General features: G+C 36.6%; 1 long non-coding RNA gene across 2 annotated transcripts in view; it reads right to left on the reverse strand.

Annotated features, from left to right (window-relative positions):
• Window positions 1-24,029, reverse strand: part of LOC133215626 (uncharacterized) — a 139,647-nt gene that overhangs the window by 1,162 nt on the left and 114,456 nt on the right. For both annotated transcript variants that reach the window (XR_009726439.1, XR_009726440.1), the window contains exon 2: window positions 9,750-10,034. This is a non-coding gene — a long non-coding RNA (uncharacterized LOC133215626). The remainder of the gene's footprint in view (window positions 1-9,749; window positions 10,035-24,029) is intronic.

Genomic DNA, 24,029 nt, shown 5'->3' on the forward strand with positions numbered 1-24,029 from the left:
AAATTCTTCTGTGGAATGTGCTATCTTCTTTTCAGAAGCAATTTCTTGGCATTCTGAATGCCTGCTCATGAAAAGCTCATGAAAATGAAAAGCTCATGAATACCTTTCTGTAAAATTCAGAGTGTAGGGGTTGCTCTCCCAACACCTACATTATTTAATTTGGGAATATCTTACACACACAAGAAAGCACTTGGATAAAAAGCTTTTCTTGTGCTTTTTTAAAAACAAAATTCAGACTGTATCACTGTTTCTGTGACTAAAAGTTTGAAAGAGCTGCAGAACTACTTCAATGGAAATTTCAAATGAACGGATCATAGGAATAAAATTGATCTCTGCATTTTTTAACAGTTCCTAAAATCTTGGGTGTTGTTCTGAGCAAGAATGCTTCTTTTGTCTTGCCGTCTCTTGCTGAACTTACTGCTTTTTCATTATACTGAGGGATATCCAGGACTACTGGCTAATACATCACAGGCACCCTCACCATGTGCTGCCAATGCCAGCTCTCTTCTCCCTTGGTTCAGACAAAGGCTCTGTTCGCTCCTGTTGAGATGCAGGGTCTGCCCTCCCTGAACAACCCAAGGGTCTAAGACAACACTTTTTTTCCCCTCAAATACCTTTAATCACACTAGCCCATCTTGGCACGACCAGTGTGGTGCTCTGTTCTCCCATCTAGTCAAAAAATGCTGCTAAAAGACTATCTTTTTATAGCTTATTGCAATTATTTTACATGGCAGGATCTTGGAGTGGCACCACTGCAGCTTAGTACTTACATTAATCTAAATTAAATTAGCTACTGAGCCTTCCAGCTGGAAATCCCTTATTATCAGTGACTTCCTGTTGGAATTATGGTGTAACTCAGAAGAAAAGCCAATCAAAAGCCCAAAGCATTAAGCTTGTTGGGTATATCAAGGCCACGTCAGAATGGAGAAGAAGTGATCAGCCATGAACACCATGACTAGAGGATAAAACACAGCCAAGTTGATCTTTGTTATAACTCAGTTGCTGCATATTCATGGAATCAGGAGACAAGGGATCAGCACTTTTTAGGAGCAAAACTGTTATACAAGCTGACTTAACCCTTCTTCATAAGTTACTTCAAACTGAATAAAACCCTAATGATATAAAACTTCGTACACACAAAGAAAAGGAAATGGCCTGATTGCTGCATCAAAATAAGCAGACAAACTGATATTTAGAACAGTCAAAATATTGAGGGGTCTTTTGTGGTTTTCACATAGAGTAAAGAACATCTTGCAAAGTGTGTGTGAAGAGACAAGCTGGTAAGGCAGATAAGAGGGTTGTTTGGGTAGTAGCAGAGAATGACAGAAACTTGGTTGGGGGCAGTGTTTGTCTACTTATGGCCTGAAAAATCTTTTCCTATGTAGCATTCCAATATATTCTTCTAAAAGAAAACCTGTATCAGAATTTGTCTCATAGTTTTCTGTAATCTCTTGTTATTACTAAAAATGCTGGTTAGGTGATTTCAAAGGACTTTCACATTGATTGTGGGTTAAATGTCAGCAGAGTGGTTATTGCTACATGTTTTCTATGTCCTCTAAGGCAATAATATTTTTTTTTTAGTCCTGAGTCTCTTGGAAGAATTCCCACAGAATGTGATTTTTATTGAGTGTGTTAGGATTTTTCTAGTCCCCCTGTCAATGCTCTCAATTAGTGACCATAAATAATTTCATTTTTATCTTCCTTGTGCATTTTTTAATTCCCCGAGGCTCTGTTTCAAGTTCTAAGCTTTTGTGTATTTACATGCATCCCAGGGGGATTATTTTCTAACAACTTTGCTTCAATTTTCTTTGTTATGTGTATGATGTAAAAAAAAAAAAAAAAGTTGGCATTTTCTCTGATCACTCAAAAGCTATCTGTGTTCATAATTTTGCTTTAAAGCTCTGCCATCCAGTACATCTTTTTCCCCCTAAACACTGATAAGACTAAAACCCTTTTTACCAGCTTTCTTTAGCTCATAAAGTCTGTTTCCTTTTTTCCTATTTATATTTTTTATGATTTAATATCAGCTTAAAGAGCATCTCTGCCTGTGAATGTTGGATTTCTGGTCCCAGTTCACCTTCTAAGTGATAAGATAAAATATACCGCATCACAGCATCTCAGGAGCATCTTTAAATAACTGGCTGACACACATTTGAAGACGTTGTTGCCCTCCTGTTTTTGCAAGATGGAAAATTAAAGTGATTACATTTACTTCTTGGTAGCAGAACAGATCAACAGGATTATCACAGCTCAGCTGTGCGTATTAGGCATACTGAAATCCATTCATATGAATTCAGTATATGCTATCAAAAATTTCATCAGCCCATGCCTTTGCTTTTAGTAATATGTGGCTAGACACAAGAAGAGGTCACAGAGATAGGTAATTTCTATTTGTCGAAGAAATCCCAGTTAATAACTTTTCCCCCTTTATTAAAGGTGTAATTCATTTTGTCTACCAGAGATAAGGGAAACATTATAATTGATAATATGCATAGTTTCATTCTTCATTTATCCACACATCCAAGTCTGTCTACATAGATTCTATGGTGAAACTTAGCCCTAATAATGGCACTTTTCATGAACAAAATACGTCGACATTCTTACGTATACATTTCTAATAATAAAGGCTAAACAATGAGAGAAAAAGCTAGCAATTGGTGATGCTACCAATTAATTTGTAACACAAAATAGCACCTTCAGCTCTGTAAAACAAATAATAGAAAGAAAAAAAGGAAGACATCATGCAAAGACATCTTCAGTTTCCTTTTATTGCACTGTTATACTGGACACACTTTGATTTTACTTCTGCACCATGGCTACAGTGAAATTGGGCTAAACGATGAGGTTTGCTATAAAAATATATCTAATGGCATACATCACTTCCTTCTACACATGAAAGAAAAATATTTGTAACTTCTGGTACACACTGCTCACTTCATAAAGCACAAAAATCCCTGATGCTGAACTGCAGAATCCATCTTTTGTCCTCCTTTCAGTGAACGTGCTGTAATCAGTTTGATACTTAACATACACATCCTACTCAAGGTGTTGCATAACAATCACTATTTTTAATTCCAACACTGGAAACGTTAAATTGCATTTCATATTTCTATAAAAGGCAAATTTTTGCCAATGAAATCTGCTAGGTTAAGAATGGTAGAATATGAATGGCACTTCTAAAAGTAAAGTGACATCCTCTTACATATGCTTACCTTATTGTTTTTACTGCATTTTATTCCTGTTTGTTTTGCAAAGCTAACATAACTTTGGGAAAAAGGGGCTGGATGCCAGTTAAGACATTTAGAGAACTGTTAATTACACTCTAAAAGCATTTTTTTTATCATTTATGAACTGTGAGGCAGAGAGAACCTATTTGACTGAGTCTGCAAAACTGCCAATTAGGAACAATTATTTTGTTTCCTTTTCAGGTGAAGAAATATGCCCTAGAAATTACTCAGTTACCATAAATTTGGAATACAACGGCAGAGTTTTTCAGAGTGATTCCTTCATAGTATCAGTTACTTTTTTTATCTCAGAGACAAGCCAGGCACTGCATGTCTCAGCCTGCGTGCCCCCTCTGTCATGAAATTCCAGCCCAAGACAGGAATGTCATTCTCACGCATTCTCACGCATACCAAGAAGATCAACATGTAGTTAGCTATCCCAGCTCTCTACAGATACCAAAACAAGGTATTTTAATTCACAAATCAAATTGTTTAGATAACCACCTTAACAGATAATATGCCCACAAGTTTACACAAGCTGGCCATCCTCTCAGAGGTGTAAAACAGCAACTCCCACACATGCTGTGAAGTTAAGTGCTGGGTTTTTACCTGCTGAAACAGCACTTCAGCTTGTAGAATCATCCACATGGATTAAAAGTTTTTTAAATCATGTTTTGTTTTAAAACCTTCACTCACAGTTTGGATGCAGACATATTTATTACTAAGTCATGGATATATTTTCCTCACCTTACAAAGGAATTGTATTTGTTGCCATTTCAAGAATGACATGGAAAATACAGCACTTTCCTTATTTCCTCTATCTGTTGCACAGTATTTTCATTTACCTACCACTGATGATGATGTACTAATGATAAGAGAAAAAGCTTTAAACAATAAAAAGTAGAGGTGCCTATTGTGAGCTGTGCGTGGATTTGAAAGAGCACAAAAGAATAATATGTAAATGCATCTGTTATGGTAAATCCATTTCCTAGAATAAAATTCTGTACCAGAAACCATTACACAGGGTATTCAGAGACGCAGTAATGTTTTAAACACCAGGGTACACCATAAAGCATTTCAGAGACATTTCATCCAGACATAATATGTAACTGGATAAGAAAAGCTAACTGTGCATATATAATCAATAATGTGGTGTATGCCAGTTTTAATAGTATATATAAAAGCTTTATATTCTCTATCAAAGTCTCACTTTTAAAAAACACAGCCACTCTTTTGCTAAGCTTACCAAAGTAAGCATTCTAAACTTAGAAAGCCATTGTATTTTGCATAATGTAGAATAATTACTGAATTACTCTATTTTTCTGAACTTTCCCTCCACATAATTTGATTAAGCATTATTATAAAACAGATTTTGCAATTAAACTTACTGCAGCAAAGAAAACATTTGTAAAGGCTGACTAAAACAGGAAGGCTTTTTTTTTTTGCCCCTAAATTGCTTTCATTACACAGTTCAAGTTAGCACCTGGGAAAACCTCAAAGCTGTTCACCTCTTAGTATGTAGAAACTATTACATTGCAAAATTAAGTATTAAAACATTGTCTTGCAGGACCTCTGCCCCAAAGAGGCACACCTACAGAGTTCTACAGGAGCAGAAGTAAAGGAGGAAGGACTGCGAAGTTCCCCTGGAGCCTGGCAGTGCTTTATCCCCAAGCTGTTACCTATTGAGATGAAGACCTCCATCAGGAAATCGTCAGGCTCTACCTATACAGGTCTTGGATGCAGATTAACAACTTCAAAGTCCATGAGATTCAGAAACCCCATTCCTAAGAGGAATACTGGCTAACAGCTTCTTTCTCTTGAGGATTCTGTTCCTGCCTGGTAATTTCCTCGGAAATATGATGTTTCTACAAGTATGTGGCTCAGAAAAGGAAGATTAAAGAATATGTGTGTGTGTGTGTGTATCTTCTCTTTGATAAAAAAATACAAGAGATCTAGTGGGTCCCTTCAAACCCAAACCATTCTGTGGTTCTACGATCCTCATAAGGAACCCATATCAGAGATGTCATTGAATGGTGAAAGGACAGGATGAAAACAGAGCTCAGCTTCACCTTAAATCGGATGTAACAAGTTCACTTCCCTAAACTGAAGGAAAAAATGACTCTAGTCAGACACTGTAGTTTTGGTGGTAAAGACCAGTTAAACATGGGAACAGATGGGCCCTGGAATCCCTGGGATCTCCATCTCAGGTTTGAGAACTGACAGGCAATCATCCAGACAGTTAATTGTCAGCACATCCCAACATAGTTTGGCCAAGGCCTACCAGGATGCTTCCACAAAATGTCTGGGCATGATTTAGGGTGTTACAAGGACTAAGACTCATTCACAGTTGGCAATACCAGTTAGGCAATCCTGTTTCAAGAGGAAGAGAGTTCAGCCATCTGGATGCAAGCCATGCAGTACCATTTTATCTCAGGACCACACAGCAGAGCCTGATATATTTTACATATTAATACAAACACATTTTCTGAAGTCCTCTTTAGCCTGATTTTCCAACAGTTCTATAACATGTTCTGTACTGTTCACTAAGATGCAATCATAAAGCAACATTGAAAAGAAGCCCATTACATGAATTTTGAGAAGAAATTATTCAGCTGCTCATAGGAGCAGAAATTTTTAAAGACAATTAGGCAGAACAAGTAGTAGAGGAACTTCTTTCACCTTCAGGTCACCAATTTATACTGATTCATCTCAGTGGCGACTGGAACTCATTACCTTTTGAAAGATTTGCAAGATAAATCACATGTCTTTGTCAACAGCTTCTCATGGAGAAATGTCAGTATCGCCAGATTTGGTATTCCCTGGTGCTATTAACATTAGTGGAGAAGAGATTCAGAGCAGCCCTGTGGAGAAGGCCTTGGGGGTGTTGGTTGATGACAAAATGAACATGAGCTGGCAGTGTGCACTCGCAGCCCAGAAAGCCAACCGTATCCTGGGCTGCATCAAAAGGAGTGTGACCAGCAGGTCCAAGGAGGTGATCCTGCCCCTCTGGCTCTGCTCTCAAGAGACCTCACTTGTACTGTGTGCAGTTCTGGTGTCCTCAACATAAGGAGGGCATGGAGCTGTTGAAGCAAGTCCAGAGGAGGGCCACGGGGATGATCAGGAGACTGGAGCACCTCCCATATGAAGACAGGCTGAGAAAGTTGGGGCTGTTCAGCTTGGAGAAGAGAAGGCTGCATGGAAACCTCAGAGCATCTTCTAGTATCTGAAGGGGGCCTACAAGGATGCTAGAGAGGGACTCGTCATTAGGGACTGCAGTGATAGGACAAGGGATGATAGATTCAAACTAAAACAGGGGAAGTTCAGGTTAGATATAAGGAAGAAGTTCTTTACTGTGTGGGTGATGAGGCACTGGAACAGGTTGCCAGAGGAAGATGTGAATGCTCCATCCCTGGCAGTGTTGAAGGCCAGGCTGAATGGAGCCTTGGGTGACATGGTTTACTGTGTGGAGTCCCTGCCCAAGGCAGGGGGGTTGGAACTTGATGATCTTAAGGTCCTTTACAACCATAACTATTCTATGATTCTATGATTAGTGTAATCAGGGCAGTGGCAAAAGACTTAGTTTTATACTCAGGACTAAACTTCTGTTTGTACCTGCAGTTAGAACCCTAACACCTTCTGATATTAAAATAACTTGGGGTCATCTCTAATGAGGTGAAATCACATCTCACCATACTTACAGTAACAGTTTATGCATACAGAGAGGACGTCCTGAGGCTTTATTCTGAGACTGAACTACTGTGCTCTTTTAGTACTAGTCCCTCCAGGTACCTTGAACTATGACATGACAATAGCATTGCTAATTTTCTGCTACTATTTGTTTTGATGAAATTCACTTTAAAATTAACCTATCTTATGGAGCTATTTAGAGCTGAAGGAGATTGATTAAATTAAGAATGCAGTATGGTGATTGTTAGGAAATAACAGTGGTAGTAGACTTCAGAAACTAGAAAACAGCTTAAGAGCAGTGAAATTAAGGTGAGGTATCAGGAAAAATAATGAGATTTCAGTTCCTAAATAGAGAGAACAGTCTGGCCATTTGAATGTTCTTTAGTCCTTCAGCACAGTTTCAAGAACATGAAAAAGAGAACAGCAGTAACTTGATGGTTAAGTGGTTCAGCCAAGAAGGCAGATCTGAACAGAGAGTCAAGGGAAATACAATGCAAAACTGTTAGGGCTTGAAAGGAGGTAATATTATGAAGTAGGATTTCTTTATACAAATATCTTGATTTCTCCTGAATTTCTTCCTTTCTCCCTCTATAGCTCAAAGAAAGTTCCTTCTGTTGCTCTCTGTTCAGCACCAAAGCACATTACACAATTTCCTCTGTTGAGGTTTTGTAGCTACGTGAGCAAGTACACCGTTAAATGGGGAATATTAACAAAGAATGAAATCTACATCTAGCACTGACTGTACCATGTGTGCCAAATATTGTTATAAAAGAAATATTGGGAACAGCAAATCACAGAATCTTTAACATGGGGGTGCTTAAAATCTGGATTTTTATTCTCCTAATGGTCTGTCACTCTTTCTGTTTATCATGCCAGCAGTTACAGGCAAAATTTGCCATCAAACCTAATAATGAAATAAACTCATTAGTCTGATTAGTTTAAATCAGAAGCAACAAAATAAAGAAAACTCAAGATTTATGCTTTCCTTTGAGGAGGCCCTGCGAGCTATATAATATTGTTGAAGCTATGTCAGAGTCACTTCCAACATCCTAAGTGACTGGCTGAAAGATGGGCATCTGGAATTAAATCTCCTTGCTTTTGTTCAGTTGGGCCAGGCTGTCATGCCATTGCAGAGTAACTCTGAGTGATCCATGAGCATATTTTCTGATGTTATGAATAGCAACACAGCAGCAACATATTCTTCTCACTCTGTTTATTCCAATAAACTTCAAAAGATTATAGAAGAATAAGCTGCATCCAGCTGAATGTCCTGGGACAGTCTGTCCTCCTGAGACTCCTCTATGCCGAGATACAAAGTATACGAGATTTCAGTAGAGTATAAGGCTGCATTAAGAACAAGGGCACAAGTGACACAGTAGAAAAAGCAGCCTCAGGGACAAGTCCTGCAGCGAAAAAGACATAGCTGCCAGCAGTCCAAAGTATCTCTGAAATATTACAGAAAAATGCAAGATTTCCCATTAAATCAGAGCTAGAAACACAGCTTTTGTTAATGGCTTTTCACTGAAAGGGAGTTGCACAATTTGTACCGCTTGTTTGGGACATTAATCCTGTGTAAGTGTTCTCAGCAGGAAGCACATTATAGTTTAAGTTCCTGGGTATTCTGGCAAGTTAACCCCCAGTGTTAGCACTGACTGTAGGGTTGAACTTGTCAAGAGGACTATGAAACACTGGACTCCTGCTCAGCTATCTCTCCACAAACAATCCAACAAGAACACATGATACCACCTTTGAATAAAGATTAGTGGTGCACATAATTTGCACCTAAGGGGGATCAACAGTGGGAGGGGAACATAACTTGGGCAATTGCATGGGAGCTGCAAGCCAGAAACAATTGGGCAGGCTGAGGCACATACAGAACCAGGCACAAGGTGAGCTTCTTCACAGTTCCTTGCTCCTACAAACCCTCCTACACAAGCTCCTGACTGACCCACACCTACTCTTCCAGACCAGTATCCCTTCCCAGAAAACTACTGCTTGAACCAAGCAACATAAAACAATGTGGCAATTCAGCAAATTAAACCAAACTACAGTAGGGCTAAATTAATTTTCAGTTGCATCTCTGTTTCGAGCAGAGTTGATAATGGCTTTTCAGAAATAAAAAGCCAGAACACAACCCACACATTTTTATAGCCTGTGATGAAACAAACCAGAATAAAATAAGTAGAAAATATCCCAACCAAAGCCAGCATAATGAAAAGCAAGAAAAGCTATGTTATATCCTAATGCTCTGAAATCAGAAGTTGCCTGCACAGGAAATTTGATACACTATTCTTGATATCACTCACCTCATTTGTGAGATTTAATGACTACCTTATACAGCAAGTACAGTGCTTATACAGTGGATACTGCAAAACTGTATCCATCACCCATTCAAGTAGACAGCAACAAGCCTTAGTCTAAGCTAAAAAGAGAAATTACACTAATGTAGCTCTGTCTGCATCCTATCACTTGCTTTTATACAATACAGCCACAAAAGTCAGACAGGTAATTCAAAACACCCTTATAAGCAAACTACACTTACACGTGAGACTTGCATATACTTAGACAAAAAGCCAATCAAGTTTACATGGGCTGTGTAACACATAGCAGGATTATATATAACTTGCTGGGAACTGCTAATACACTTTTTTCTTAATAACAAGGACAAACTACCTTTAAGGAGTCAAATACCCACTGGAAGGCAATCACGTAAGATGCCTGCCTGCTTACGTGTATGCTGGTGAATCTGCTGATTTGGTGTTATAAAGATTATCTACATGTTTTTGAGTTAGGTATCTGCAGCTCAAAAGGGCCTAGCATGCACATTCAGATACTCACATTGTCCTGGCTTCCACAAAGAGGCTGGCTTGAAGGTGGAAGGCATGTTATACCCTCCAATCACATCACTATAGGACTGTGATAAAAGTACTTGTTTCCATGCACACAAAGTCACACAGGTATTTCTTGTTCTGTCCTCTCTTAGACTTTGTATTTCTTACGCCTATTTCTTTACTTCCCTCATATCTTCCATAACATTTTTCCTTTGTGATCTTTCTCATACATCAACTAGGGTTTTCCAGGCAGAAGAATGCACTCAGTAAGGTTGTTTTCTAACTTGAGACACTTAAAAGGAAAAAGAAATAATTAAGGGTGAAATCCTGATTGCACAGAAGTCAATGTCAAAATCTCAATCCTTTCAATAGTTCTTCATCCAAGGTCTCTTTCATACTCTTTTTGATGAATTAATGCAATGTCACATTGCAATGTTTCATCTCAAAAGACTGCACTTTCATTCAAATGATAATGTGAAAAACTTGCAAATTATCATAGAAAAAAAGTGTTTCTTTTTGGCATATACAATCTCTTCTATATTGCAGTAAGGTAACACTGATACCATGTTAAAGGTTATGCCACAGTGAATAACAGTGGATTATTCTAGCTGCCAGTTATAAAAATATTTTTAGCCTTTTTTTTAATAAATCTTAAAATAGGGTACATACAGCTTGTGACTTTTAACAGCTTATAAGCTTTAGACATGATATCATATCATAGTATAACAAAATCCAACGCTCACTATCATTTTTTCATACTAAATGAATCGTTTGGATCAACCATATACTGGAAAAGAGCCCTATGAAGGTTCAATTTCCTAAATATGAATTGAATGTTACTCTTTCAATGTTCAGCTACAACTCTGCATAGAGAAATATTTCAAATTTAAATACAACATTTTTTAAAAAACAATGTTCCTTTTAAAGTTAAGCGAGTCTTCATTCTAGAGTTTCTTCATCATGTTTTCTCATGGAATTATGCACCTTTCATTCCAACCTTATAAATTCTGTTAACTATAGTTACTATTCATATACAGTTTTCCATAGCACACAACTTTGTCCTGATCACAAGAGAATTTAACAGCAGTTAAAACATCTTTGTTTAGTATAGTGTTCATTAAAGATTTAAATAAGCACTCTTAAATTACAGGTCTAATATATAGAAAGAAACAATTATCGATTAAAAATACCAATAAATAAGTAAGGTTTTTATATAAAGCAATTACTGTGCTTTATAAAGCACATGTCATTAACATACCGCCTATATAATGTATTAATAAAAGCTAACTTAAGCTGATATATTAAAGAAAGTCACTTAGACACCTCTCTGATCATTGGAAATCTTTTCTCAATCCAGTCAAACTTACCCCTATTTTTACTGAAGTTAAATATATGTTCCTCACTCAAAATAACATGTGAAAACAGGATTCTTACAGACACAGAATGTTTTCCATAATAGCTTCAGAGTTCCAGCAGAAAAGATACTTCTACCTAGTCCTAGTAAACTTAGTCCCAAAGTTGTATTTGCAACCCCCAAATAAAAAGCAAATATATACCATATTGAACATACTTAAATCTTTCCTCCTGAACACTACAAGTCCCTTTGTAAGTTCAGCACTTAGTCTTCTAGTCTTCTAAAGATCTTTATTTGGGTTTTAGACTAAAATAAATACTATCACAGTGAAGTGTCTGAAACATTATTAAAGTAAGCTTCTTTTGTCCTTTGTGTGCCTCAGGGCTATTAGCTAAGCCGCTGCACCCTATGCAGACTTTAGTATGCTAAAGTAAGGGTAATAATGAGGTATAATAAAAATGCATATATATATATTACCATACAATAAGTGACAGATTGCTGCATTCATTTTGGAAATATTACTAACAAGACAAACAGAATTGTGCTATGAGACCAGATACAGAAATAATCAGAACTAGGCTGCCAGTAGCCATCTTCGGGGTGGGGAAAACTACACACCATTCATTCAGCTTCTTTCATTAATGAGTCTGCTGCTTTATTTTCTCTTGAACTTTACTTACAAACTCCCCAGGCTACACCCTGACATTGATTTGTAAGTAGAAATCTCAGTGAAATCAAAGAGGAAGTTGGTTTATAAACACATAGTGCACCATCTTCAAAACCGTAGGAAAAACTTCTGGATTTTGTAAAAACAATGGACCTTCTTATCCAGACAAGATTCACTTCTGAAGCAGGAAATGCAACCAGAACATTAAAGGACACTGCAGAGTCCCTTAAACCTTTTTCTTGCACATTTCTGATACCTCCGGTAAAACAAATTTTTAAGTGCTTTGATTAAGCCTACTTCTTATCAATTTCACACAAAGATGCACACGGATGAGCTACTCTTGTAGCCAAAGGGCTGAGGAAACTCACAGTCAAACCGGACATTCCCACTTCTTTTTGCTTCCAGTTTCAAAACTACTTAATGGTAGGGTAATGGGGAACACTGGAAGCATCAGACTTAGCAAAGAAAATACACAGCTATGTGCTGTGCTGCATCTTACACATACATACAAAAGTACAAGTAGGTCAACCAAAACCAAAACAGAGATAGAGCTACAATCAACTGAAGTGCAAACTCCTGCTGTAATCAAAATGCAGGTGAAATCATCTTGATTGTGCTATAATGTCATATAGGAAGAAATAACTAATACATTCATTCCTTCAAAATCAAATAACTATGTAATAAATATTTTTAATAACATTTACATGACGTATTAGCTGCTAATCCAACCAGTCAATAAAGACAAAAATTTTAAGCTTAATATTTATTAAAAATTTTAAAATAAACCCAGTTTTAACTAGAATTGAATAGGGTTTTGCGCAGCAATAAACCTTTGAGACTGTTATTTACTAAAGTTGCAGAAGAAAGGTTAATTTCCAGAAGAAAGGTGAACTGAAAAGAGAAAATAACAGACCTGGCACCCACTGAATGTACACTGTACCATTTAAATCTTTGCTGAATTCTGTACAGTATAGGATGTTGCTTGAAGCAAACTCCCTTCAAGTCTCATCTGGGATCACCACTACCCAGCATTTCACTACGAACTCTGGGGAAGGAAGGGCAAACTGGCATTCATCACATTTGCTCCTTACCTGAAATTTATAGTTTGAAACTTTGTCCTGACACTGAAAATGGTAATAAATCTAGAAAGAGGAGGAGGCAGGAAAGGGAAGAAAAACAGCCTTCAATATTCTATACTGAAGAAAAACCAGCTATATAAATCAAAAGGCTGCCTTATCAGTATAGAGATTTTTAATAGAAAAAATATCAAGGGGAGCATACCATATGGATTTAAGTGCTCTCCACATATGTTGGTTTTTTTTTTTTTTTTGAAGACTAACATATGTGAGGAGATGCATAAGAAGTGATTTCTGAAGATCTCATCTGGCTTATTTTTAATTGGAATTATATTAGATTTTCTATGTAACTGAGTAACAAATGACTGCTGTTGCTTCACTAAGTATTACTGTCATTTATAGATTGATAGATTTGGATTTTATTTACTTTGAATATGAAAGATGGGCTCATTAATAGATAAAATAACTGCAAAAAGGAGAGTGAAGACTATGCCATATAAAATACGTGTAAGTCACAGAATGTTATATACATCATAATTGCATTATTATACTTTTACTGCATGTTTAGATTCAAAGAATTTCACAACTTCAGTAAGGCCAAAAAATGTATCATACAAGACGCCCATCTAGAAAGTCACAAACTTACATCTCAAAACACAGCTGCCTTAAGTAATTTTCTGGTACCATTTTATTGCTCCACTACAGATTTAGTTACAATGTGTCAGAACTTTGGTCAGTTCTTGGAAAACTATAGCTTGGGTTTGAGATTTAAACTGAGTTAAGTTGCTGGAACAAATATCTCCAGGCTAAATTTCTGACACTCCAAGTGGCAAAAATGTTTATTTTCATTATAAGCTGATAGATCTCATTTACAAGTGCATAATCCAGTAACTTCTGCCAAGGGAATTAGTCTTTTTTCAGGCTGAATTACACCTAAGATTTTACTACTGGCTGCTGCTTACCAATTCGAACAACTCCTGTTATGTACCTGCATGGTCTGACTACCTCAAGATGTCATGGGCCTCTATAAAAAGATTTGGATGGTTAGGAGGAAGTCTCAGAGATATGACTCAGGTAGCTGTAAAAAAAAATCTATCAGAAGCCACAAATTATTTTGTTTTCTGAGGAAAAAGCAAGATTCATTTTTAATCAAAACAATACACATCAGCATTATGACATATGGAACTTCTGAAAGATCGTAACTCAGGTACTCAGCTGAAACCTTAACTAGGACTGACATGGTGCTAAGAATAATGTCAAGCCACTGCGTAACAAGTGGATGGTTTCTATGAGCCAATGTCTGGGGCAGCTCAGTTCCATTAATGTTTTACTCCATTATCTGAGAGCTGACATCTTTTCAGTAATTACTGCAGATGATACCACCTCTGGTGTAATTAAAGAACGATTATTTAGAGTGAAGTGAGCCAAGATCATCCCCATTCTCTGTTTAGGCCAAAGCCAAAGAAGGGCTTGTCAAATAAAATGGATGTTTTGCATTAGGGAGCAAAAAAAGGGTGATGTAAAGAGTCAAGTAATTTGATGGGCAACGCTGCAGTGGAATTAATTCAATATGTTCAATATGGTCAGTTCCATGCGTAGTAATATTGGACAGATGGGTATGATAGCTATGTAGTTTCACTGCTTTTGCATTAGTGATTCAGTACTTACAAAGTAAACCTCAGTTCCTGGCTTGTTGCCCAGTGAGAGGAAGACTGGAAGCAAAACACATTAAATGCTCCTGCAAATCCACATACTCTGCAACCCTTCTGCAATGAGCTTCATTCAAAATGACCCTCTGGACACCAACCAAAAAAAAATAATCATCATCGTAACATGAGCCTATACACTTTTTGGATTAACGGTTAAATAATAATGAACGAAAACTGAAAGGAGCAATTCACTTTGTATGAATACTAATGAGAGAGGGCTTGATGCATTCTTTGGTTTTGACAGGAACTAGGTAAAAGGACTAATTAACTCTCTTACTTAAAACATAAATTGCATGTTTTAAGGAATTACTTAACAGAAGAATGGAGTTAATGAATGCATTCTATCAGACACAGGAAGGCAAAAGATCACAACGGACCAAAACATACATTTCCTAATGCATCAGAGTTCAGTTCTTCTACAGCAAAGGTCAGGTTTGGTCAACCGGAGGTAACAAATTTTCCCTTCAGGAGCTGATAAAAAGACAGAGATTCCCAGCCATGCAGAGAATTACTGAGAAACAGTTGCAGTGGGTTTAGCTCCTTGGACAACATACAGTCATATTTTCTGTCAAATGCACATGACTCTTAAGTGTCACCCACAAAAGGTGGGTGGGTTCCCTTGTCCTGAAAGCAAACATGTCATCATTAACATTCAAAAAGCAGGTGTAGGAAGAAATGTAGGCCCTTGCTAGAATAGTAAGCCATCCGCTGAATGACATGGCTCAAATAATTTGTGTTTACAGGCTGTTTAACTCAGATATCCGTAACTTCAAGAGAAGCTCAGAAAAATTGTTCACATCTGACCATTTAATTTTCAAATTTCTTACATTCCAGACTCAATTCCATAAAAGTTTATTATTTTTTAGTCTTTTAACCTCCTGTGAGAAAAGACACTGTGATAAAGGAGTGTGACATCAAGCTAGAAAAGTAATCTCTTTCTTGTAACAGAATATTGAAAAAGTAGGGCTTCCTTTGCAACTAAGCCTCCTGAATTGAAGGCTGTACTTCTGCTTTAGCTACGCGATAAAGTATTTTAGAAGTTGAGGGAAAAACTTAAAACTATGAAGAACTGGCAGATATCAAAGACAGAAGGTGGTGCAGTCAAATGAAAAAGTATTGACACTGAATAGTAGTTCTGAATATGAAAGAGCATATGGCTGATCATTAGCAGGTTTTCTTTACTTCCTGAAAGACATCCTCCTTTCACCAACACGATAAGCTGCAATTCCAAATTGGAGAAAGTCCTGAGAGTTGAGGCCGACAAACCACAGAAACTTCCTTCTGAATGAAAATTGAGCAACTACGTCTGTCTACTTATCTGACAGAAATAAAAGCATTCATAAGAAGTTCTTTTCATATAAAACACCAAAATGTCCTCTGTGAACACAGAACACTAGAATTCTCAGAGCTGAGACCTGAACACATCCTCTACTTGCTCTCCTCAAACCACACTGTGACCACTCCCACCAGTTTTTTCTGTCCTTCAAGCTGCATAAGACAGAGATTGGGCCATGTAATTTAACAAAAAACTATTTTAAGTGAGGACAACTCAGGGAGGGCCACAACTTGTGGGCTTGTAGAGTATTCTTATTCTTAAATAACATTTATCTATTGCTGCTGCTTTCAGTGAGTAAACAACAGAGCATGAAAGGCAAATTACAATCTCTGGATGAAGAACAGGCAACAGAGACAAAGTAAGCAGTTCAGCCTGTACATGCATTTTGTCTTACAGCCAAGGTAGACAAGGGATATATTTTGTATGAGAGCGTCTCAGAGCAACATTAGCAACCATTCAGCATCCTACATATACGCTCTACTTAACGTAGATCAAAGTCTAGTGTCAAAGTTCTCTGCATAATACATATAAATAGAACATAGCAACTCCAGAAAGAACACCCAATGCGTGTTTCTCATGCACTCAATATGACTAGGGTGCATGATTTACATTTGTTTATTTAAAGGTACATCATCATATGTATGATTTGTAACAGTACTCAGCAGCTCTCAGTAGACAAAAAAAAAAAAAAAAGTATGACCTCAGAGAAGAAATAAAGAATATCTTTAGCAAATAAAGCCTTAGGTGCATAAGGAATTTATACTAACCTGCACAGGATAATAGATAATTTGGAAAACATTACTAGTTAGGTGTCACTAACTAAGATATGACATTTGTGACATATGTGTACTTGTTCTCATAAAGGTGTCACTATGTTTCAAATACAGAACCAAAATACAGACCTTAGGGCACCTAGGAACCTGATCTTTTTTGCCAATTCCATTCCTCAAAGTTACCATGATAAATAAATTACAGCCTATGGTACAAATATATGTTTGAAATTAAATGTCCAATCTGAATATTGTTAAAATCAAGAAAGCTAAAATGTTAAATTGTAATTATACATACGTTTTGAATTCCCATAAGGAAATGAAACAAATTATGACAAAATGTGGTAGGAAAGCTCTCCCAATACCTATCCCGAATTAAGCAAAATGTCACATTTATCCTTTAAAGCTCTCAAGATACACATTTCTCTAGCCTTTAAAAATGGCAACAGTGTAAGAATCATGCAGCTTCATTTGGAGGGATTCACTTCCTTTCCCCCCCCACCCCAGATGAAAGAAAAAGATCTCTCTAATATCCCCCAGGATTATCATGGAAATGACTGACATGAACAATTATTCGCTGGGAATACTGCTGGAATAGGATTTATAGTAGAATTATCATCCTCATTATACACATTGAGAACTCATGTCTAAGGATTAAGCTATGCAAGTTGCAGTTTTCAATGCAGTTAAAAACACGTTATTCACAGATGTGGTTTTCCACTTAATGCAAAGGTTATTCAATCTGCCTTCCACTTTCCAGGGTCTCTGCTACAGTTTGTATTCCTATTGATGCCATCACTTGCTATTGCAATACAAATACTTTTAACATCCCTAGTAAGCTGCTACTTAGTATTTAAAATTTTTGGTTTATGCCATTTTAAATTGCTGAGTTGTTGAATTGTTGATTTTATGCTTATAGTGTTTTAAAACCATATTGTAATTGCTTATTTTTAGAAGGGTTTGGTTTTAAATCAGGAAACTGTTATGCATATGCAGAGAAGTTCAAAGCATTCTGACAGGAGGCTGCTTGCTAGAAATCTATGATAAAATAATTCCTCTCTCTGAGGTCACTCAGAGACCAAATACTACCAATATCACAACCATATATCCATCACTTGCAGGGTATCTATGTTGACGGTAGATGACATAGTAGGAAACTTACTGCAGTGAATGCATAGGATATCGAACAAACCACTGGTTATTTTTCTGTCTAGCAGTGTACAATGTATCTTTCCCCTTTGTTTCCTCATTGAAAATAAGATTTTGCCAATTTTTCATTTTTCTAACTCTCCTCAACACATTTTGAAGCTTCTATTTTTCAACCTTCCATTTTTCAACCTTCCATTCTACTGTTATCTATGACAGTTATTTACATGTTTACCTGCCATCCTTTGGTACTCTCAAGAAATCAGGTAATATGGAGAAAGCCACACCAATTAAAAGCCTGTCATGAAAGATCTGCGTGAACATTTGGAACAGAACAAGATGGACAACACTTTTGAGAGTGGTGGGCTTACCAGGATATGCCTTTCTCCCTACACTACCTACAAGAGGTGACAAAGACCTCCACAGGTCATTAAGTACATCCAGGCATCTCTCTGGGGATCTCCTTTGCAATTTTGTAGTCAGTTAACTGACTAGCATTATAAACTTTGAGGCATTTTTATTAGTAGCTATGAAGTTCTGATTTTCAGATGTTTTAATTTCATCCAACCTACAAGTTAAAAGTCACATCCAAATTTAGTTAAATCCTGACCTAAAGTTTTCTAGGGATAGGGACTAGAAAGCTTATTTACAGCCTTCTTTTAAGGTTACAAAACATTTAAAACACTAGCATTTTAAAGAGGAGCCATCAACAGCAATATCATCTTCCACAAGCAAAGTTCTATTTTATGTAATGTGAAAAGCAGATATTACCTTAGGCTATGCTTCTTATTTAAGTCCATACAGGGCTACACCCTAGAAGAAAGTTCCTTTTCCAAAATGTCAGAACAAGAATAGGATAAGGGGATGACTTATTTTCTGCCTGATGCCAGATGACTCTGAATTTAAATCAGCAAAACCTCAGGAGACTGGTATTTCTCATAGAGAATCATACAGCGCTTCCACTGGGAAAATATTTACAAGTGAAATGCAGTTGGAAAAGACAGATGTTAAATGCTAATGTCATTGGAACTGCTTAGATTTGTTCAAAGAGTTGTGCAAGTCTAAAATCATCATTCTTCTTTGCTGATCTTTTTCATATACTATATGAGGAAGTTTACACAGCGAGCGACCAAAATCAATGCTTCAATATATCATAACAGAAGCATAACTCTGGCTTATGACAATCATTTCAGTATTTTAAAACTTTTAGCAGAAATTAATGCACTCACTAGAAGGCACAACCAACAGTCATTTCACACCATTTTAGCACTCTGGAACTGCCCTCTGTGGTCACCTGAAGCCAGATTGGCGGAACGTTGCCTCTTGGGACTGGATTTGTCATTGTCAGCGTTAAAAGCTTAGAAACTAGAAAATCCCTGTCTTTCCAGCAGATTCTCTAAAGCATATTCTGATGAAAGGTGCATAAGTTTAGGGTTGGTAGCACAGATGTAAGCGGACAGGTCTTTCTGTGACTGGTGATGGCCAGGAAGGCTCTCTAGCTTGTAGTCAGATACAGGAGGGCTTGCCTGAATGGCCTGTCTCAATTCAGAGACCTTGTTGTAAATTACAAGGCATATCAATTGTCACTAACACTTTCTTGTATTTATATCCACAAGCCATTTGTGTAAAGTAATAGAAGAATTAACTGAAAACAGTATTAGAAAAAGAAATCATTCTCAGGCTTTAGAAAATAGTGAAAAAAACATTCTGATCGGTATACTCACAAAACCATTAGCTTCCCCAGAACAACACATTTGTACATAGATATTATTGCTTGTAGAGTATTAAAAAGAAATGAAGAACTATTTCCAGTATTTTGTCTGCAATGCAACACCACTTAATAAACTCAAAGTACTTATAATGAGCTGAAGTGCAGTGGTGGTCAGATAATTTTCAGGTGAAAATGGCATTTTTTTCCCCTTTGTTTCAGCTGTGTTTATACAAAGAACACAAGTATAAAACTCTTATATATTTTGCAACCACTTGGCACTATAAACAAAGTTTCACAGAAGAGAGAAATTATTTGCTGTCTCATGTATTAGCAGTATAATTATCAGGTCAACCTTAATTCCAGCAAGATATTTTTGTATAAGAGGAAATAAGCTGCTAGCTTTTCATGACCCAGAATGTGATTGAGCTGCTAAACCTCTCCGAGCCAAGAGGGACATCTCCCCAAGGCTGCAGCTTGCCTGTAGAACAAGAGGTGTCAAGAGAGGCCAAAGCTGCCTCCCACTGCTCTGGCACATTTGCTCTAAAGCCTAGCAGTGATAATCTAGTAAGCACTTCCCTGATTACCAACTAACAGAAATGCCAACTGTTTTGGGGAACCATTTGTGATTGGGGAATGCTGCAGCACTCCATTCTCAGTCTGATAATCAGCTTCACATCTTGCATATTTGTTAAATGGTAGCTGAAGAATGCAACAGATTTCCGTTTCAATGCAAAGCAAAATCTTTAACATTGAACTTTCTCACTTGCTGCAGCGAGTGAGAAAGACCTGCGAAGTTTTTTCATTCCCATTGGAAACTATCTACTACCCAGAACAGTGGGCTGAATTCCTAGTATATTTAAAATTCTATTATAGCAACCAACCATAAATACACCTCTCAAGAAGCTTTAGAGCAGTTTCTATCATCAAATACATATTTTATTTTTTCCCAGTAGTGCAACTCTTCAAACTATTAAATATTAAAACATTACTTTGCCACTCAGGTCAGTTCAAGAGATCAAGTAAACTCCATAGAAAGTATCCTACTGGCTTTTCTGGTAAAGCAAAAGTGTAATATGAGGACTGAAGAGAAGCCAAGGGGTCAGGACCATAAAGATTTTATTTGAATAGTGTTCCAGTTTGCTTACTGGCATAGTATATACATGGGTCTACCACATGCTGCATGCACCTCATATAACTAAAAAAATCTACAAAGTAAAATCACAGCAAATAGGTTGTATGCAGAAGCACCATAATAAAAAGTAGTGACACTAATGATAGACTTGTCCTGAATACCAACATCTGAAATCAGACAGAAAATGGCCATAGGAGTGATATGGTTGGTTTACATCTCTCGCTAGGGCACATAAACTCAAGCACGGAGTCATATTTATACTGCTATACAGTTTCTGAACTGGATTAACCCAGAGCACAAGGCAAGCAGAATGCGGATCTGTCTGCAGCTCTTAGTGCAATATAACCTAGCTGGGTATAGAAGGTGGACCTGGACTCTCCGTTAGAAGGATTTACATTTGAAAGCTTTGAAATGTGCCAAGTTGCACTGCAGAAGCTTTTAAAGACAATGCCGCACCACTTTAAAAATGAGCTTTTCAATACTTAGTGTAAAATTCTACTGGGTTTATGTACAATAATTAGATGCAGAGAAAAGTTACAGAACTGCGACTAGTTTTCACTATTTTTCAACCCGTTTAAAGTTCTTTACAACTTCCTTTATTCATTGACATGCTTTTTGTAATTATTCTAAGCTTGTGACCAGAGTAGTAAAATGAAAGCTATTAACTGTGTGCCCATAAATCACTTTTAAGGATAAAAAAAAAGTTACTTATTTTTATACATAAAACCAGCCTACCTCTACATATTTCAATTTTCTTTCTATCAGTCTGTTGATAGAATATTCCTACTTTGTAAGTATAAGAAAAATACATAAAAATACTAGTGGTTCACAAGAACAGTAAGTACAACTATGGGGTTCTGCTCTTATTAACAAAATTCTTAGCTCCTCTGAGGTGCTCCCCAGGCATGGCTCAATTATATTCCAATATCCAAATGTATGGTCATTCCATGTAAGTTAATTTTTATTTTGTTATCATTGTCACTTTCAAGGTTGTATTAATACTGCTTTAAACAGTGCTTTGGTGTCCTCTCTGAACTCCAATGCACAGATAAGCAGCACTGCTTTCTTCTGGAATACATTCGCAATATATAATCTGGATTGATATCAACTTCAAAAAGTAAATCAATGGAAAAGCATCAAAAGGGCCCTGTGTCAGATATAATTAAAATTATGCTATTTCAGAGCTAGAACTGCCATCTATATTTCACTAATGTATACAAATGTATTATTCCACATATCATACTGTATGAATAAGCTAATCGAGTAAGAACGTAATCAGTAAAAAGAGTCTCTCAATTTAATTATTTTTTTAAACTGGAAGTCGTTTTCAAGTGAAATAGGATGATCAAGATGTTATACTGAGGTATTTTCAATATGGCTATTTAAAAGCAAATTGCAAAATACATTGCTCTGAATAGATGCGGAAAGGGCTATTCGTAAGTTCTGTAATACTACTTTGACTTTTTAAATCAAAATGAAAAGTTTAACCATTCCCGAATCAAACCACTTCATTACAATTCAATTTAGCATTAACCTCTCTTGACAAGCAGTCACAGTGTCTTGTAAGACTTATAATTTATTTCTCTTCTTCTCCTGCATGAAATGGGTTCTTTGGCCTTTGATAATGAACTGTGGTGATCCTTTGACTCTCAGGGTACCAATTGTTTCAACAACAAGGGCAACAAAATCAGCAGCACATCATGGGAATTCAGGTAAGAATGAAGCTCAATACAGAAATCAAAGAATGAGTAAAGAATATGTCTAAATCCAAGCATTAGGGACCCATTAGAAAAGATATCAACTCCTGTAAGACTTAGGCACAATACGTAAGGCAGAACACTGAAAGATACATTGAGATTATTAAAACCCAAACTGCTGTGAGATTTTGATCAAAAGAAACATTTTAGTGATGTACACAAACTGAACCACAAATAAGTCTAGTAGGTGTTTAGTTAAAATGCAAGGTATCTTCTGAATATATTCTAAGGAAGTGTCAAGAAGAGAAAATAAATGGTCAGAAATGTACAAATCATCTAAAAGACCATTAAAAATTACTAAGAACTAAATCTTACAGAGTTATTCTAATTTTATTTTAAGTTGTAAACCTGAAAAGGTCTGGTAGAAATAAGATAGCAAGGTATAATGCTAAAAAGTTAGTAGAAGGTATCTGATTATAGCAAATCCAGAACAGGACCCAAAAAATGACCAGTCACACTGAATGAATGAAAGAGCACCAGTTAAGAGCAAACTGAAGATATACCAATTGTTCAGTCTGTACAATTTGTGGCATACAGAAAATACAGACCAGTTATTTCCCAAATAAAGGTGTTTCTTCATGACTGTGTCTCACCTGTGATGATTGTCTGCCATTTTCAATTAATTTAAACACAGAAAGATCCTAAACTGAGCTTGTTAAAATTCATGGCTACAGGAACATATAATCCTATCCTTGGACAACAGTTTACATTCACTCACATTATGTGAGATCACAATAGGTATCTTGGTACAAGACAGATTTTAGAGAGACATCATGCATGACAGATCCAGGTGTAGTAAAATCTAATCCCAAACAAAATTATGGAATAGCTGATATGAACCCAATGGAGTACTACATTCAAGGAAATACAATTAATCCTGCATACTTCAAGATACTAGAAAGAATAATACAAATAAAAAAAAAGCACAAACTAAACCCAACAAAAGTAACTAAACGAAGAATCTTTACCTATAGCCATAAAATTATCATCAATATGCCCTTCTAGCCAGTGCCCAAAAGGATGTATTCTTGGGCTTTACATTGTTTTACTTTTATTTGATCAGCAGGAAAAACACCACCTAATCTGCTCTCTGATAAATGTCACCAATCCACAAGGATCAGAAAGCATTGAAGTATAAGGTGGAGAGACAGTCCCTGAAATCAAAGCAATCTAGGTAGTTTGGTAAGGTGCACACAATTACTTAATTTTACTTTGATACAGCCAAATACAGTCACATCTTTAGTATCAAAAGTATGATGATTATACCACAATAGATATTGTCCTGAAAAGCAATGTTTCTTGAAAAAGCTACTGAAATTCCAGTGGATAATCAGCCAGGATGTAAAATTTCAACAGAATCCAAAAGTTCTAATACAAATAAAAAGAAAAAATCTGAAGTGAGCAAAGATAATCAGAATGTGATATCTAAATGTTGACCAACCATTAAAAAAAACACAAAACTTTAAAAACAAGAGGGTTCAGATATATTCCATGCAAATGGTTAAATGCTGGGAAAATATGCATAGGAGAATTGTATCTCACTATCTTCTATTTATCGAAAAGCTTAAGGTCAAGCCTTTGGTATCAGCTGCTGATCTGTAGATGAAAAATTTGGCAATTGGTTCAGTC

This window comes from Neopsephotus bourkii, unplaced genomic scaffold (assembly GCF_033783945.1).
Source record: "Neopsephotus bourkii isolate Nb327-2 ecotype Australia unplaced genomic scaffold, CSIRO-AGI_Nbou_v1 NB_991, whole genome shotgun sequence".
NCBI classification, from domain to species: domain Eukaryota; kingdom Metazoa; phylum Chordata; class Aves; order Psittaciformes; family Psittacidae; genus Neopsephotus; species Neopsephotus bourkii.